Genomic DNA, 18,361 nt, shown 5'->3' with positions numbered 1-18,361 from the left:
AGGACAAGTACAGATTTGGTGGTTGAGATGGAAGAAAAGAAAGTTGTTTCAGACATGAGCAGAAGTACAGAGGTATAGAAGTAATTGTAAAATAACCTAAAAATTGGGCAAGGGTGTTGGAGCAAAGGTGTTGGATTGATGTGAGAAGATAGAAATTGAAGACAATAGTCCATTTGGAATTCTACAAAACAATTCAGAAATGATCCAGAGGTGATAAGAACCTGAATTCAAATAGTTTGTGTAGGAATAAAAAGAAGTCAATGGTAAATGATACCAACAATAAAGTAAAAATATAACCTACAGAATGGGAGTAAATATTTGCAAATAATAATCTGATAAGAGACTTCTATTAAAAACATGTAAAGAACATTTAAAATGTAATAATAAAAATATAAATAACAATTAAAATATCAGAAAAATTATTTGAATAGACATTTCTCCAAAGAAGATATGCAAATAACCGGTGAATACATGAAAAGATACTCAAAATCATTAGTCAATGCGGAAATGCAAACCAAAACAACCACGAGATACTATACACTTAGCAGGATAGTTATAATCAAAAAGACAGATAAAAACAAATGTTGATGAATATGTGAAAAAACTGGAATCCTTATACATTGCTAGTGGGCATGTAAATCTTGCAGCCCCTTTGGAGAAAAATTTGGCAGTTCTTCAAACACTAAGCATAGATTTAGCGTATGATTCAACAATTCCAATCCTAAGTATATACCCAAGAGAAATGAAAACATACGTCCATGCAAACACTTGTACATGAATGTTCATAACAGCATCATTCATAATAGCCAGAAACTATAATAAACAGCCAAAATGCCCAACAACTGATGAATGGATAAACAAAATGTGGAATATCTATACAAGGGAATATTATTTGGAAAAAAAGGAGGAAGTACTGATATGTGTGACAACATGTATAAACATTATGTTACTTGAAAGAGGCAACTCAGAAAAAGAAAGACAACATATTGTATGATTCTATTTATATGAACCATACAGAAGGGACAAATCTATAGAAACAGGAAGTAGATTAGTGTTTGCCCAGGAGAGGGAGTGTTGAGAGGAGAGTGGGGAACGATTGCTAATGGGCATTGTTTCTGCGCAGAGAGATGAAATATTCTAAAATTGTGATGATGATTGCACAACTCTGTAAGAATAATAAAAATCATTGAATCTTATACTTCAATGGGTGAGTTGTGCGATACTTGAGTTATATCTCAATAAAATTGTTTTAAAAAGGAACGAGTGAATTTGAATATTTCAGAGGAAAAATTGGCATAATTTAGTAACTCATAAACTTAGAGTGTTGAAGAATAAGGTTGTCAATAAAATGCCATCCTCTGATTGATCTTCTATTTGACTGTGGTGTGGTATTGCCACTATCTATAACAAAAAAAAATCAGATGGAAAAACATGTTTGGGGAGAAAAAATTAAACTTCATTTCAGGCATGTTGAATTGAGGTGTTGATTTCTTCAGTTTTTCTTTGCCATTTATGACATTGACAATTTTGTAGAGGACAGGCCAGATATCTTGTAGAATAGGACTCAATTCTGTTATGTATTTTTTGCAGGAATACCACAGAAGAGATGTTTCGTTCTTGGTGTATCACACGAAGATGCACATGCTGTGGATTTGTCCTATTACCGGTAATGTTAACTTTAATCAGTCACTTGGTTAAGATGGTGTCAGTAAAGTTACTCCACTGTAAAGTTTTTATTTTTCCTTTTGTAATTAATAAGTACACGGTATAGTGGAAAGATGTTTGAGTTGAATTGGCATAATTTATTCCTTAAATGTTTGGTTGAATTCATCAGCGAAGCCATTTGGCATGGAGCTGTGGTTGTTGTTTTGGGGGAGAGAGGAGGGAAAAATTTTTAATGATAAATGTAATTTATTTATTGAATAGACAAGGAAGGGCAATTCTGGTTCTCTATTTCTTCTTGTGTGGTCTTTGGTAGTTTGTGACTTTCAAAAAAACTCTGTATTTCATCCAAGTCATCGCGTTTATTGACAAAAAGGTTTTCATAATATTTCTCTATTGTCTTTTAAATGTCTGTATAATTTGTAGTGACATTCCCTCATTTTTTTCTGACATTGGTAATATTGATATTCTCTCATTTTTTTTCCTGATCAGTCTAGACAGAAGCTTATCAATTTTATTGATTTTTACAAATAACCAGTCTTTTGTTTCCTGATTTTTCTCTATAGGTTTCTTGTTTTTAATCTCACTGTTTTTTGTCCGTATCTTTATTGTCCCTATCTTTATTGTTTTATTCCCTTTGCTTGCTTTGGGTTTAATTTGTCCTTCTTTTTCTAGTTTCCTAATGCAGAGGCTTAGATTACTGATTTGAGACCTTTTCTTTTCTAATATAAGCATTTAGTGCTACAAATTTCTCTTGAAGCACTACTTTAGGTGAGTCCCTCAAATATTGATATATTGATATACTGTGTTTCTATTTTCATTTGAATTATTTTCTAATTTTTCTCGTGACTTCTTATTCAACTAGGATCTTCTTTGATCCATGCCTTATTAGAAGTGTCTTTTAGTTATTTATTTTTATTTTAATCCCATTGGTTGATTGTATTATTTATATCTTTTGAATTTGTTTATTTTTTTTAATGCCCTAGAACTCTGCTTATCATGGTGAATGTTCCATGTGCACTTTAAAAGAACGTGCATTCAGTTCTTGATGGAAAATGTTCCATAAATATCAATTAGATCATATTGGCTGATAGTATTGCTCAAGTTGTCTATACTTTCACTAATTTTTCATACACTTTTTCTACCAATTATTGAGAGTGAGATATTGATTTGGTCAACTGTAATTGTTGATTTGTCCATTTCGTATTTTGTCCTATCAGTTTTGCTTTCCATATTTTGAAACTCTGTTTTTAGGTGGATACACATTTAGGATCGTGTGTCTTCTTTATGAATTAAACTCTATATAAAATCATCTAATGCCCCTCTTTATCCCTGGTAATATTTCTTGTTGTTAGCTCTACTTTGTCTGTTATTATTATAACCATACCACTTTGTTTTTTATTAATGCTTGCATGGAACATATTTTCCTATTATTTTATTTTTAATTAATCTGTGTATTGACATTTAAATTGAACTTCATTTGGCATATATTTAGGTTTTGCTCTCTTATCCAATCTGAAAATATTTGCTTTTTAATTGAGAGTGATTAGAACATTCACATTTAATGTAAATTAAATTACATTTGATATTATTTAATCTAATTCCAGCTGAACTTAAATCTATTATTTTGCATGGTTTGCTATTTGTCCTATCTGTTCTCTATCCCTTTTGTTCTCTTTTCCTGAATTTTTGGATTAACTGGGTATGGTTTTTTATATTCCATTCTAACTCCATTACTGGCTTATTAGATATGGAAATTTATAAAATTTTTGATGATAATTCTTGAACAGAGTTTGTCAACCTCAGCACCACCAACATTTTTGAGTCAGACAATTCTCACCTTGTTGTAGGGACCTGTCCTCTGCATTGTAAGATGTATAACACATCCCCGGACTCTACCCACTAGACGCAGTAGCACATCTCAATTGTTATGACCAAAAACATCCAGACATTGCCAAATGTCCTCTGTGTGTGTGGGGGTGGGGGGTGGGGTGGGCGGGGATTGGAGGAACAATCATACCAAGCTGAGAAACGTTGTTCTGTGGTTATCAGTGTAATTTTAAATAATATTATACCATTGTCATATAGTGTAAGAATCTTAGAGCCACCCATTCTTGATAATGTTGTTGCTAAGTGTTTTATTTTTACACATGTATAAATTCATAATATATATTTATAATATTTGTGGAGTCTATAAATCATTCATATTATAATTAAAATAAAGAATTTATTGATTATAATTACTTTGTATTTTGCCTTTTCTAGCCCTGTTCATTTCTTTATATACATTTATTTGGCTTTCTTGATAATACTTCTGTCTCAAGAACCTCTCAATAATTCTTTATTTTTTAGTTTCTTTTTTTAATCTTTATTATTTTTAAAGAAGTTACAGGTTCACAGCAAAATTGAGGGGAAGGTAAAGAGATTTCTCATATGCCCTGGGCCTCCACACGTACATAGTTTCCTCCATTATCAACATTCCTTATCAAGTGTTAAATTTGTTGCAACTGATGAACCTACATTGACACATCATCACCCAAAGTCAATAGTTTACATTCCTGTTCACTCTTGGTGTTGTACATGATATGGATTTGGACAAATTTATGAAGACATGTATCCATCACTATAATATCATACAGAGTATTTTCACTGCCCTAAAAATCCTCTGTGCTTTGCCTATTCCCTCCCTCCCTCCATCACTGTCACAACCCCTGGAACCACTGATCTTTCTATTGTCTCCATAGTGTGCCTTTTCCAGAATGTCATATAGTTGGAATCATACAGTGTATATCCTTTTCAGATTGGCTTCTTTACCTTAGTAATATTCATTTAAGGTTCCTGCATGTCTTTTCATTGCTTGATAACTCATCTCTTTTTAGCACTGAATAATAGTCCATTGTCTGGATGTACCACAGTTTATTTATCCATTCACCTGCTGAAGGATATCTTGGTTGCCTCCAAGTTTTGGCAATTATAAACAATGATCCTATAGACATCTGTGTACAGAGGAGGTCTTTTCTACTCTTTTGGCTCAGCCTCGGTCTTAGATAGGGCCCATGTTCCTGGGCCTTGTGGTTTGGGTTTTGTCTGTATCCCTGAACCTTTCCTTCCACGGCAGCCAAACTCTGCCTTGTGTCTGTTTTGAGTGTTGATCGAGAGACAATTTCTTGCCCCACCTCCAGCAGTAATAAACCTCAAAGATTCCCTGGAGCTGAGAATTAGAAGGCTTATTTACACAGGACCTGAGTTATTCAATTTATCACAATCCCATCCATTTATCCAGTGTATACTTAGGCACTCAACACTGGCTATATTCTCTCACTTCCTTTACCTGTTCCAATCTGCATTTCTGTATAGAACCCCAGATATAAATTAATCCATACTACTATGGAATTCTCTTATATAAAAGCTGCCATATATAATACATTTCCATTATTAAAGAAATTTATGTTGAGAGAGACAGTCTGGCATAATGGTACTAATAATTGTCTAAGATTAAAAAAATAAATTATAAAGTCTATCTACGTCTAAATCTCTATTAGTCATTGAATAAGTCAAGTAACTTCTTGGGACACAGTTTCCTCAGTCTCAATTCAATTAAATTAAAAAATTAGGTACACCTGGGCAAGTTACTGTATTGATCTAGAGATGAAGAAAATGCAGTATTCACCCCAAAGGATTTTACACTCCAAACTATGTATTATTTGATTAATACCTAAGGTCCCTCTAGTGCTCCAAAATTATATGACTCTAGATTCTTATGTACAAGGGAAAAAACTCATATAAAAAGTAAATAAAATCATTTAACCACACTAGATAATATTTGAAGTTAATAATACAATATTACTTAATTCAGCCTGACAGAATCCTACTTATTTTAGTTTATATGAGGAATTCAATTTATTTTTCTTTTGTGTCTTTTGATTAATGGAATATCTCAGCTTATCCAAAGATTTAGTCATCCAAAATCCTTCTGTGTATTCCATTTCAAACAAATTGAAAGTTTTGTTTCAATGAAGTTTGATTTAATAAATAAAAGAATCTCTAAAGTTAGTTTGGAACACAGTACCTTCAGGATTTAGATAATAAATACTTTTTAGTACTGTAGGATATATTTCACAGAAATTACCATTATCTCATCTCATTTTAGTTGGAAAGAAAATAAAAAGTGTTATGTACAGTTACAGCTTACTACTTTTTGCTACAACTTTTGTGAGATTATGTTTTCTTAATACAGTTTACCCTAAGTTGTTACACTCATAGGATACTAAAATGACTACTCATGATATCTTGAAATGTAATGGTTGACATCCACTAAATTGATTATGTATATCAATAAAATAGCAGCCTATTCTATTAAAGAAAATATTTTCAATAACTATGCATTGACAATGAAAAGATCTGTATGCTATGATCTTAATGTATTATAAAACTGTTTGTCCGTGTGTGTGTTTGAAGAGGGAGTATGTATCTGTGAGTATATCTATATATCTGTCTATGTATCTTAACCGCTTATCTGGGGTGTGAGAGAGGTAAGGAGTATTTTAATTTTCCTACTTTTTGACTCTCAGAGTTTTTTTTCCCTCCTGACACCAGCATCAATCCTGACACTACTAGAGAGTCCTACAATTCAATCCAGTTCAGACTTTTCAAGTTTAATGGCTCAGTCCCACAAGACTGCCCGCACCTCAGAAGCCAATCACAAGTCCCAGGCCACCTTACTTCTCCCTGACCGCTTGAATTTGGAGGTTCCCACAACTATCTCCTCAGGTGTGAGGAATTGCGAGAATAACTCACAGAACTCACTCACGAAGGTACTTTGCTTACATTTACTGGTTTATTATGAAGGCTACAAATGAACAGCCAAATGAAGAGGTGTATAGGGCAAAGTCTCAAAGGACCCCAAGCGCAGGAGCTTCTATCGTTAAGGGAGTTGGGATGCATTACCCTCCTGACATGTGGATGTGTTTGACAACTCAAAAACTCTCCAAACCCCATCACTAGGGGTTTTTAAGAAGGTTTCATTACACAGGCATGATTGATTAAGTCATTGGCCATTGATGACTAACTCAATCTCCAGCTCCTCTCTCCTTCCTGGAGTTTGGGGAGTAGGGCTGAAATTTCCAAACTTCTAATTAAAACTTTGTCTTTCTGGAGACAAGCCACCATCCTGAAGCTGTCTAGGGGCTAATCAAGAGTGCCTCATTAGAACAAAAGACGATCCTGTCACCCTCATCACTCAGGAAATTCCAAAGGTTTTAGGAGCTCTATGCCAGGAACCAGGGACAAAGACTAAGTATCTTTCTATGACACCACATTCTCTATAGTGTTTTTAAAAAATTATAGTATATGTATATTGCTTTTGTAAAAAGAAAAATAATATAACATAAAATCTGCTATTTAGCAAAACGTAGCCTTCATATAAAATATCTGTACAGTAAATATAAAGTTTACAAATATTTGATTCATACAATGAATATCTTTGAACTAAATTATTTCTTGAGAAATGTTTAAGATCTATCAGAAGGCCTTAGGGTGAGTTGAACCAGGTTTACATGGTCATCTGTGTGGTATGATTTGAGGGCCAAAAAAACACCACCTCCTACTCCCACAATCACCACTGTCCTTGCCACAGAGATTGAATTACCACTGTGGGGGATCAGAATTGGCCACCCCAAAATGTGTCTCTTTGGCATGAAGATTGTTTTGGGCCGGTTACTTTTAAAAACTGCAGACATGGGAGAACCTCTGAAAAGTAGAATTTACCCTTTGTAAGAGACATTTACATTTGTAAGGGAAATCTCCATCTGTAAAGGTATCCCCCTCTCTGTACCAGGAAGAAGGGGGGATGACCTTATCTCTAGAAACTCTTATCAATGCAGAAGGCAAGGACTTAAATCTGCATAATAACTTTACTCTTGTTTACTGTGCTTTTCTGGTAATCTCCCATAATTGCACCCCCTACCCTCAACATCTTCCTTTGTCTTTAGCTGAAGATGGTATTTATGATGAGAACCTCTGCCATTTTGGCAAGTTGCTCAGTATTCCTGAGTGTGTCCCATGTATACATGTTATAAAGCTTTGTTTGATTTTCTCCTGTTATTCTGTCTCATGTGAATTTAATTTGTAGCTCAGCCAGAAGGATCCACAGGGTAGAGAGGATTTTTATTCCTCCCCTACACCACACAGCATGTATTTTTCTTTAAGTTTGTTTCCTGCATGGGACAAAATACAAAAGAAACACCAACACTGAAAATAAACATCGAGAATTTATTCATCATCTAGTTGCAAGTTTGTACCGTTTAACAACAACTCCCCAATTCCCCCCACCCCACAGCCCCTGATAGCCACCATTCTACTCTCTATTTCTATGAGTTCAACTTTTTTAGATTCCGTATATTAGTGATATTATACAGTATTTGTCTTTCTCTGTATGACTTATCTCACTTAGCATAATGCCCTCAAGGTCCATCCATGCTGTCCCAGTATGCCTTTTGGCTTAGTCTTTAACCATAAAAGCATAGATTCATAAAACTTTTGATTTAGAAGTAAACTGATAGATCACCTAATCTACTTTCTGATGAGTGTTTGATTTGCTCTAGATCATAGGTTGGCAAACTATTGTTCTTGGGCCAAATCTAGCCCACGTCTTCTTTTTATAAATAAAATTTTATTTGAACACAAATAAAATAAAAAAGAAAAGAAACCTTGAAAACAATGTAGTTTTTGACTTAAATCTCACAAATGCCAGAGAAGGAGTGCAGTCTTTATTTTTTTTTAATCCTCTGAACTCCATGTAAAATCTCTGTAAAATTCAGAATTTTACAGAGAATTTTACTGACTTTTGTCTAGTAAGCCTCTACTCTAGCTCCCACAATTAACTTTCGTCTGTCTGGTGGCTCTCAGATCTTGCCAGTGAAAATGATTCTAGCCCATTTCAGGTCTTTTCAGCTATCTGGTCAACCCAATGAACAAAGTAAAATTTTGGATCCCAAGCAGCAAAATATTTTTCCCTCTTAGAAGGCAGGGAAAGGGCTAAGGTTGTGACTATTCATAATTATTTCATTTTTTAAATTTCTTTTTAATTATTTTAAGACCAAAGTTTGATTCAGGACAGCACAAGTCCTAGAGAAGTTCAAATGTTTAGTTCAGATTAGAATTTACATTTAACAGCAACTAGTTGCTTAATTTTGGTGACAGAAAGATGAATAAGACATAGTTTTGCCCTCAATGAACTGACAATCTAGTAAATTACAAAATAGTACCAACATAACCTTAACACAGAGAATAAATATCATAAACTGACATCAGGCATCAATTTCATAGTTTATGAGATATATTTATAAAATTACTTGGACTCGTACTAAATAGACCACTTATGGGATGAAACAAAAGACAACTTAATTTTGTTTTGGGGAGAGGTTGGGCAAAGATTCAGAGCACAAGATGTTCTCTGAGAGGACAAAAACTGGGAAACTGGAAAGAGAAGGAGTGTGCTGGACTCTTCTGTGTGAGTAGAAGCTCAGTGAAGGAAAGAGGTAGAGGAAGAAATGTCAGGGAGACTGGGAGTATGTAAGTGCCAAAACAGAACCGACTTTCGATTCCAGTGTGATGTGCCAAAGATAGAGATCAATTTGTACATGCCCTTGGCTACGGTCCAGGTTAGTTGGAGATAGTTGGGGAATGGAATAAAATTATTTTAAAACACTCAGATGTTTAGCTTCACTTGGTCACTGGAAATGTTAGCCCATTTAGTTTCACATCTCCTGAGACGTTTTTTTTTAACAGCTTTATCAAAGTATAATTGATATACAAAAAACTGCACATATTTCATGTATACAATTTGATGAGTCTGGACATATGAATACACTCGTGAAATCATCACCTCAGTCAAGGTAATTAATACGTCCATCACCTCCAAAAGTTTCCTCATGCCCTTTTGTTTGTGTGTGTGTGTGTGTGTGTGTGTGGTAAGAACATTTAATATGAGGTCTAATCTTTACAAATTTTTCAAGTGCACCATAGAGTATTGTTAACTATGGGCACTATGTTATGCAGCAGATCCCTAAAACTTATTCATTTGCCTAATTGAAATTTTAGGCTCATTGGAAAACAACTCCCCATTTCGCCCTCCCCCTAGCTCATGGCAGCCACCATTCTACTCACTGTCTCTATGAGTTTGACTATTTTAGATACATCATACAAAAGTGGAATCATGCAGTATATGTCCTTCTGTGGCTGACATATTTCACTGAGCATAGGTCCTCCAGATTCATCCACGTCATTGCATATCATGAGATTTCCTTCTTCTTTGAGGCTGAATAATATTCCATTGCATGTGTCACATTTTCTTTTTTTTTTTAAACAGTTATTTATTTATTTATTTATTTATTTATTTATTTATTTATTTGTGAGGAAGATCAGCCCTGAGCTAACATCCATGCTTATCCTCTTCTTTTTGCTGAGGAAGACCTGCTCTGAGCTAACATCTATTGCCGATCCTCCTCCTTTTTTTTTATCCCCAAAACCCCAGTAGATAGTTGTATGTCATAGTTGCACATCCTTCTAGTTGCTGTATGTGGGGCGTGGCCTCAGCATGGCCGGAGAAGCAGTGCGTTGGTGCGCTCCCGGGATCCGAATCCGGCCCGCCAGTAGCGGAGCGCATGCACTTAACCGCTAAGCCACAGGGCCGGCCCTGCATTTTCTTTATCCATTGAACTATCAATGGATGTTTTGATTGTTTCCACATCATGGCTGTTGTGATTAATGCTGCAATGAACGTGGGGGTGCAGAGATCTCTTTGAGATTCTGATTTCGATTCTTTTGGATATATACCAAGAAATGGGATTGCTGGATCATATGGTAGTTCTATTTTTAATTTTTTACCTTCATACTGTTTTCCATAGTGGCTGCACCATCTTACATTTCCACCAACAGTGTGCAATGGTTCCAATTTCTCCACAATCTCACCAAGACTTATCTTCTTTTTTTTTCGTAATTGCCATCCTAACAGATGTAAGATGATATCTCATTGTTGGTTTTGATTTGTGTTTCCCTGATGTTTAGTGATGTTGAGCACTTTTTCATATACTCTGAGCTTTCTTTAAGAAATTGGTACATTGTTTTAAATAATTCCAATCATAAGCCAACCACCCTCACCTAAAAAAAAAAAAAAAAAACGGCAAAACAAAAAGTAAAATAAACAAAACCTTTTGCATGTGATTTTTCATGAAATGTAATACTTTTCAACTCTAGATTATGAGAATATTCACCTGAAATCTGGGCCAAAATCACCAAGACTCTGAGAAGAAAATTCCTACTCCAAAATCTGGAACAGCCAGCACAGCTGTGAAGCCAGCTTTATGTGGCTTACTAGGGCAGCAGCTGGGCATGGACTGAACAAAGAGGATAATTCCAGTGCTTTGGAGGAAAAAGTGTGATGAAAAACACAGCTTAATCTTCTCTTGGTGAAGCAAGAAAATCATATTTAAAAAAAAATCATTAAGTGATCAGCACTTTAAATAACAATGTCATTTTTAAGGCACTTTGAAAAGTTCATGTTCTTCATCTCCCCCACACTCATTACTGTCATTCACAGATCATTGCCAAGTCTAATTTTCAGCTTCCTTTGATTTTTAAACTGGGCATTGGAGTAACTTAAATAATGTTTCAATCTGTTGAGAAAATTTAATTTAAAATAGGAAAAACAAATAAGGTCCAAGTCTACAGCATAAGCTTTAGAAAAGAGGAATTAGGGAGTTTGGCATTTCCTATATGTTCCTAACATTGGACTTTATGGCAAAATGCTGAAAACGGACTCTGAGAGGAGGAAGCAGAATGTCTGTGATTCTGTATTAAAGTTTGCCCAGGCTGAATCACCTCTTTAAATGTTCTATATACTCTGGCTTGTCTTCAGAGCATATAAATCTTTCAGCTTTTAAACGTTCTGTTGCAGGATATTTCAGCTTTAGGCTGATTATCAGAGGGGTCTTGAAAAAAAATTTAAAGAATTGCCATATGATGTTAAAAATAAATTAGGTCATGAATGAATAAAACTAGGGTGTGTATGGCTTAAGAGCAGGAGTAGTCTATTAAACCCTTTTAACAAGTAAAGCTCTATTACAGTCTCACACCTCCCTTTTCTAAATCCTGTCCATATTCCTCATTTAATACTCCCTCCCCATCTGCTCTCTAATTGTCAGGACCTTTAAGCTTACTTGAAATAATTAATAATCAACAGAAAAATCTGAATTTAATTCTTTCAAAGAAGTAATAAATGTCAAAACAGATTTGTATGTGTGGAAATGGCTTCACCCATTTCAGTGAGGTATATGAGCAGCCTCATTATTTTTATGAGAATCTGCTGTATGTGTATATGTGGAATGATGATAGTATGTTGCATCTGGGCATGACAAAGCTTCTGAATATTAGCTGATAGCCAAAGGCAGAAATCTACATCCTGGCCAGGAAAGTAGAAAAGGAGATTCACCCCGGACCCAGGAGGATCTCCTGCCCTGAATGGCCTGTACATAGATGCTACTAGAAGTGCTCAATAAATGGCATTTTTCCTATATAAATAAATATATGCATTTAAATGTGGACATCCAGAGATGATATAAGTAGAGAAGCACCATATTTAAATGTTTATTTTATTCACTTGACTAAGGCATCAGTTTGCTTGATCAGCGTTAATATGCATGATAGTAGCCGTTGAAATGTGTTAAGAAGTCTATCGTACTGTAATAGTCCAAATAAAAGATTATGAAGCCCTAACTGAAGGCAGTAAAGGTAGAGAAGAAGAAGAAATTATAACTATGAGAGACTTTAAGAACCTAAAGTTATCAAAACTTGATCACAGAATGGTAGAGCAAGTGAAGGGAACAGAGAAGTCAAAGATATATCTAGATTTCTGGAATGTAAAATGGAGAAGGCTAATAGGAAAACTTAAACACCCCTCAGGTTCTTAATGATCTGCTTCTACCCTACCTCTTTGAGCTCCTTTTACAGCATAAATAACACAACTAAGAGAATTTTTAAAAATATAAACCAAAATACCTCCCTAATCTACTTAAATCCCTTCAGTAAATCCCATTGCTTTTAAGATAAAGTCCAAAATCTCCCTATGGTCTAGGATTGCTGTGACTGAGTTCCTGTGCTCTTCTCTCAGACTATTTTATGCCACATCTCTCCTCAATTCCATGCCTAAACCACACAGGTCTCTCTCCATTTCTAAAACACAGCAAGAACTTTCCCAACTCAGATTTTTCCACCTGCTGTCCCTCTGCCTGGAAGCTACTCTTCACATAGCTGGCCAATTTTTCTTCATCTAGCCTCACCTTAATATCATCCTCTCAAAAAGAACTTCCCTGGCCACCCAATGTAATATAGACTTCCTGTTTTGTTTTGTTTTTAATATAGTTGTGTCTGTTTTTCTGGAGAGCATATCTTACAACATGTTAAAATACATTTATTAATTTGTTTAATTGTTTATTATACACCACTTCCAAAGATTTTCAACTGTGTGGATGCAAGGACTATGTCACTTTGCTTTAGCAACTGTGTGCCCATCACTTATCATGGCACCTGGCATGTTGTAGACACATAATATATATATCTCTATAAAAGAATAAATCTCTAGTAGGAAATACAGAGATCTGTGACTTGAAAAATATCCAAAGTGGAAATGTGAATTTGTAACCGTTGCTATCCACAAAGTAAGTAAAACCTTTGGAGTGATAGTGATGACCAGGGGAGAACAAATGGAAAGAGATATGGACTAGGATTAAATCCTGGGGCACACCAATACTTTTTTAAAAAAATATTTTTTAAATTTAGGAAAGTGATACATGTTGGAAAAGTAAATACGTAAAGGTTCTACTATACACTACTTCAACTAGTCCTATAGGTAGCCACTGTTAACCATTTGGTAAATATCTCTGAGTATATATTTTAAGAATACACAAACATATAGGTTAAATAAGTAAATAGAGAAAATGATATTCAACAGAATTGCTCCCAGGTTGATCATCCTATTTGATCTAGAAAAAATCTTTCACTAGACAACTTAAGGTAGAATTACCTTAATTCTGCTCTACAGTGTAGACCACCTAAATGACTGGAAGAACTGAAGTATGTTCAAAATAAGGAAGAAGTTTTAGTAAAGAAGAGGAATAATTTGTCTTTATCTCTGAGGAGATAAGAAATATTAAAAGATGAGGTGAGAACAAGGAAGACGGCTGAAACTTTTGGGACTCTGGACTTTCATTTCTCCTCTACCTCCTCTCAAATTTTAGTAAAATTCCAAAAGAAAAAAAAGAAAGATTTCAGGGTGTGTGTGTGCGTGAATATGTGCTCCAAATCCATCGCTGTGCTTAGGCGGAGATAGAGGAGAAAGTATCAGAAATAGAAAATGTGGAGAGGATATTTACTGCCCCAGACAATGGAAATGGGTAATGGCTGAATTTTATAAAATTTCCCAACAATATGTGGATAATTTATATATACTTTTTTTTAACTCTCATGGAGTGTACCCTAAAAATTGGCAACTTTCTTGTCCCATCTTGTCACAAAATTCATGTCATATTAGTACATGTAGATTTTTTTAATTCTTTTTTTTTAAACAGCTGAATCAAATCCCTTTGTACCTCATTGTGCCATAATTTATTTCTTATCCCATATTTATGGACTTTGAAATTGTTTCCGTATTTGGTTGGTTGCACAGTGAAGCAATAAAAAAAATTGAACAATATTGCTGTGTTTTTATAAATATTTCATTCCTATATTCCTTGAAGTATAATCTGATTCAGTACATTTCGATTTGGATGAAAATTTACTTCGCAAAGGCATGTTAATTTTTACTTTCACTGGCAGCATATTTGAGTTCCTATTTCACCGCATCCTCTATCCACCAAGACTGTCTATTTTCAATTTTGTTAAAAGAACTTTGCCGTTCTGATAGATGAAATATAGCTTGTCATTTTTTTTTCCCTTTTTCTCCCCAAGGCCCCAGCAGATAGTTGTACGTCATAGTTGCACATCCTTCTAGTTGCTGTATGTGGGACGCCGCCTCAGCATGGCCGAAAAAGCGGTGCGTCAGTGCACGCCCGGGATCCGAACCCGAGCCACCAGTAGCGGAGCGCGCGCACTTAACTGCTAAGCCACGGGGCCGGCCCTGTCATTTTTTTTTAATAGCAGTATTTTAATTATGAATTAAGTTGATCATGTTTTTATACCTTTATTTACTATTTTTATTTTTATTTGATTCATGTGTTGGATACCTTCTGTTTGCTTCTTGGATCCACCTGATCTCTTTTCTTCTCTACTCTGTTCTCCCCTTTCTAGCATGGGTAGATTACATCAATTAGCCCTGGCTTCCACTGATTCCTGCTGAGACTGGGTCTCAATATGGCATCATCTCCTGACAGTGTAGGTGGATGGTGGGGCCCACCTGCTAGCTGATGGAAAGTTAATTATATCCGACCTCACCCATCATGAAGGCTACCACACTTTGTCCTCATAAGATAAGATACAATCAATATATGGATTTGCCTCCTTTCTCAAATAACTTCTGCTAATAAAAAGAGGAGACAAAAGTATCTGCAAGGTTTTTGACCAAAGCAAATAGAATAACAAAATTCCTGAAATTACTGAAATGAGGAGCACTACAGGAGCTGCAGGTTCAGGGATAGGGTGGGGTTTATGTTTATTAATAAATCTATGTAGGTTTTATAATTTCCCTCCTGGTAGAAACATCCATTTAAGTTTGAGATGTCAATTAGACTTCAAGTGAAGATTTCCAACAGGCAGTTTATATACAGATGTGATATTGAGACCTGTTGACCAGAGATGCAACTTGGGAAGTCTTCAGCATATAGATCATATGCTCTCATATGAGCCTTGATGAGATGACCAGGAAGTGAGGGTTCACAGAAAAGCAGAGAAGTCTGAGGCCTGAACTCTGGGACACACCAAAGGTGAGGAATCCTGGAGCTGAAGACAAACCGGAAAAGGGAATAAAGAGGGTCATGTGGGAAGAGGAGCAGCTACAGAAAGTGGTATCCTAGGAGCCAAGTGAGGAAAGTTTTTAAAAAAAGAAGAGTGAATAACTATGTCAATGCTACCATAAGGCGTGAAAAATGAGGACTTAAAACCCGCTTTATATTTAGCGACATTAATGTCATTGGTCACCTTGATGAGAGCTGCCTTGTGGAATGCTAAAGGCTAAACTCCGATTAAACGGGGCTCAAGAGAAATGACAGGAAAAGAATTCCAGACTGCAAAACAGGCAACTACACATTTACTCTAAAGAGAGGTAGAGAAACGGCATGACAGCAGCATGTGAGCTGCGAGATCATGGAAGGGGATTTTTTTTGACATGACAGATGTTACAGCATTTTGTGCGGTTGATGGTAAAGATATATTAATAAAATTAGTCCTTTGTCGTAAACTCTGCAAATATTATTATCAGTATTTGTCTTATGACATTGTTGGTGGGAACACTAACAGTTAAAGGATAGGATAAGAAGAGGAATTAGACAAAATCTGAGAATTCATCATCTGTTATATAGCATAAGACAGAGGAGACTGCCAAAATCAAGCAAAAGAATGTAGAATAGGGCCGGCCCGGTGGCGCAAGCGGTTAAGTGCTTGTGCTCGGCTGTGGCGGCCTGGGGTTCGCTGGTTCAGATCCCGGGTGCGCACAGACGCACTACTTGTCAAGCCATGCTGTGGCAGCGTCCCATATAAAGTGGAGGAAGATGGGCACAGATGTTAGCCCAGGGCCAGTCTTCCTCAGCAAAAAAGAGGATTGGCGTTGGATGTTAGCTCAGGGCTGGTCTTCCTCACAAAAAAAAAGAATGTAGAATAGCTTGCGAAGTCGAGTCACAGCACAGCCAGGGAGAGCTACTAGAGATTTACATTAATTCCAGAGAGATTTCACGAGACTAAATATTTGATAGAATTCTTGTGTAAATCTCTTTTCCCAGGCTGATTGGATCTTCAGAGCAGGGCTGTGTGTGTGTGTGTGTGTGTCTGTGTGTGTGTGTATGTAAGCAAACTGCAAGGGAAACAGCAAAAAACAGAAAAAAGCACCAGTGTGGCTTTTCTTTCTCAAACTACGATGGCCTTCCACTGTTCCCAAATATATCCCATGAAGGTCATAGCTTTTGATACTATTCCAAGGGTCTTGGGCCTTAGAGACTGGTAATGTTTGTTTTTTTCTTTTATAGCAAATTATTCTTTATTAAGCTTCTATTTTTTTAATTGAGGTAACATTGGTTTATAACATTATATAAATTTCAGATGTACATCATTATATTTCCATTTCTGTGTAGACTACATCATGTTCACCACCCAAAGACTAATTACCATGCATCACTGGGACACTGACAATGTTTAATCACTCCTTCTACAAGGGATCTTTCATGTTCTTGGATCACTTGAGAAAGAGAAGACACCAACATGTTTATCTCTTTTAATTAAAGACAGGTATGGTATATATTTTGAAGATCTGACATATGAAAGTAGTCTTTAAAATTATTTTGTCATTGTAGAGTCGACATGTATATTTCTAAAAATAAAACAAAAACTAGATTATAGAACTCTTTAGCTAGAAGTATGAAGAAATTTGCATGTGGGTTTTAATATAAAAATTTAGTTACTTAAATGTGTACTGTATCCATCATACCTCTGAGTCCTCTTAAACTACATAATTGTGACAACTCTTCTATTGCCATCTGCCATGAAGACAGTATTCACTGAAAAAGAACCAGATGTGGGGAACAAATTAACACGTGCACCATTGTCAAATGCTGCTGTTCTAAAGCATATAAGTGACATGGCAATTAATGCCTGTGAACAGCTGGTTTTAAAGAGTATGCAAAGTGATTACTTTGCCCATAAATGGACAAATCCACAGATGTTTCAGGTTGTGCTCAGTTGTTGGCATTTGTAAGATATATTTTGGAAAACACTGTGAATGAAAGCATGCTGTTCTGTAAAACATTGCTGGATGGAATAACAGAAGAAAACTTTCTGAAATATTTCAAGTGACAGCACAGATTTTAGGGTGAGTGAAATGCAGTGTGCAGTTCCTAACATGGACTCAAGCAAATCAAAGATCAAGGGGAAAAAGAGCCTTTCCTTGCCTAACGTGTTCTGGATATATTGTGCTATCCACTATAATCATCTAAATGATCATGTCTTTGGAGAGATGTGAAAAAATGGCATCACTTTTCGAAACTCTTCGTGCAGATCTTCAATGGCAGTGATGGACAAATTTGAAACGGGCCAATGAAAATGCGCTCAAGTGTTACCTTTCTTTCTTGGTCAAAAATTAAACTTGGCAGACTAATTAAGAATCCATTGAGATTTACAAGGTTAGCTTCCTGGAATATTTTTTTCTCACCTTCTGGATGATATAAACATTTTGAGACAAAGAAAAATTCATTCTTATCATTGCTGACAAAATGGAAGCTGTCATAGAAGTTAATCAATGAAGTTAGAAGGCTTATTTTCTGCTGACCAAAATATATAATCACCTACTAGATTTATCATTCAATAATCATTTATAAACCAAACTGGAAAATATTGTATAAGAAAATAGAGTTTGACTTTCTCAAAATAATTATATTTTTTTTATTTTAAGAATTATTTTATTGATATGAAAGTTATTTTTACATATTTATCTTTAAATGTGAAT

The sequence above is a fragment of the Ceratotherium simum genome, chromosome 9 (assembly GCF_057802395.1).
Source record: "Ceratotherium simum simum isolate JZ-2026a chromosome 9, ASM5780239v1, whole genome shotgun sequence".
Taxonomy (NCBI): Eukaryota; Metazoa; Chordata; class Mammalia; order Perissodactyla; family Rhinocerotidae; genus Ceratotherium; species Ceratotherium simum.
This window is presented reverse-complemented; position numbering follows the sequence as displayed.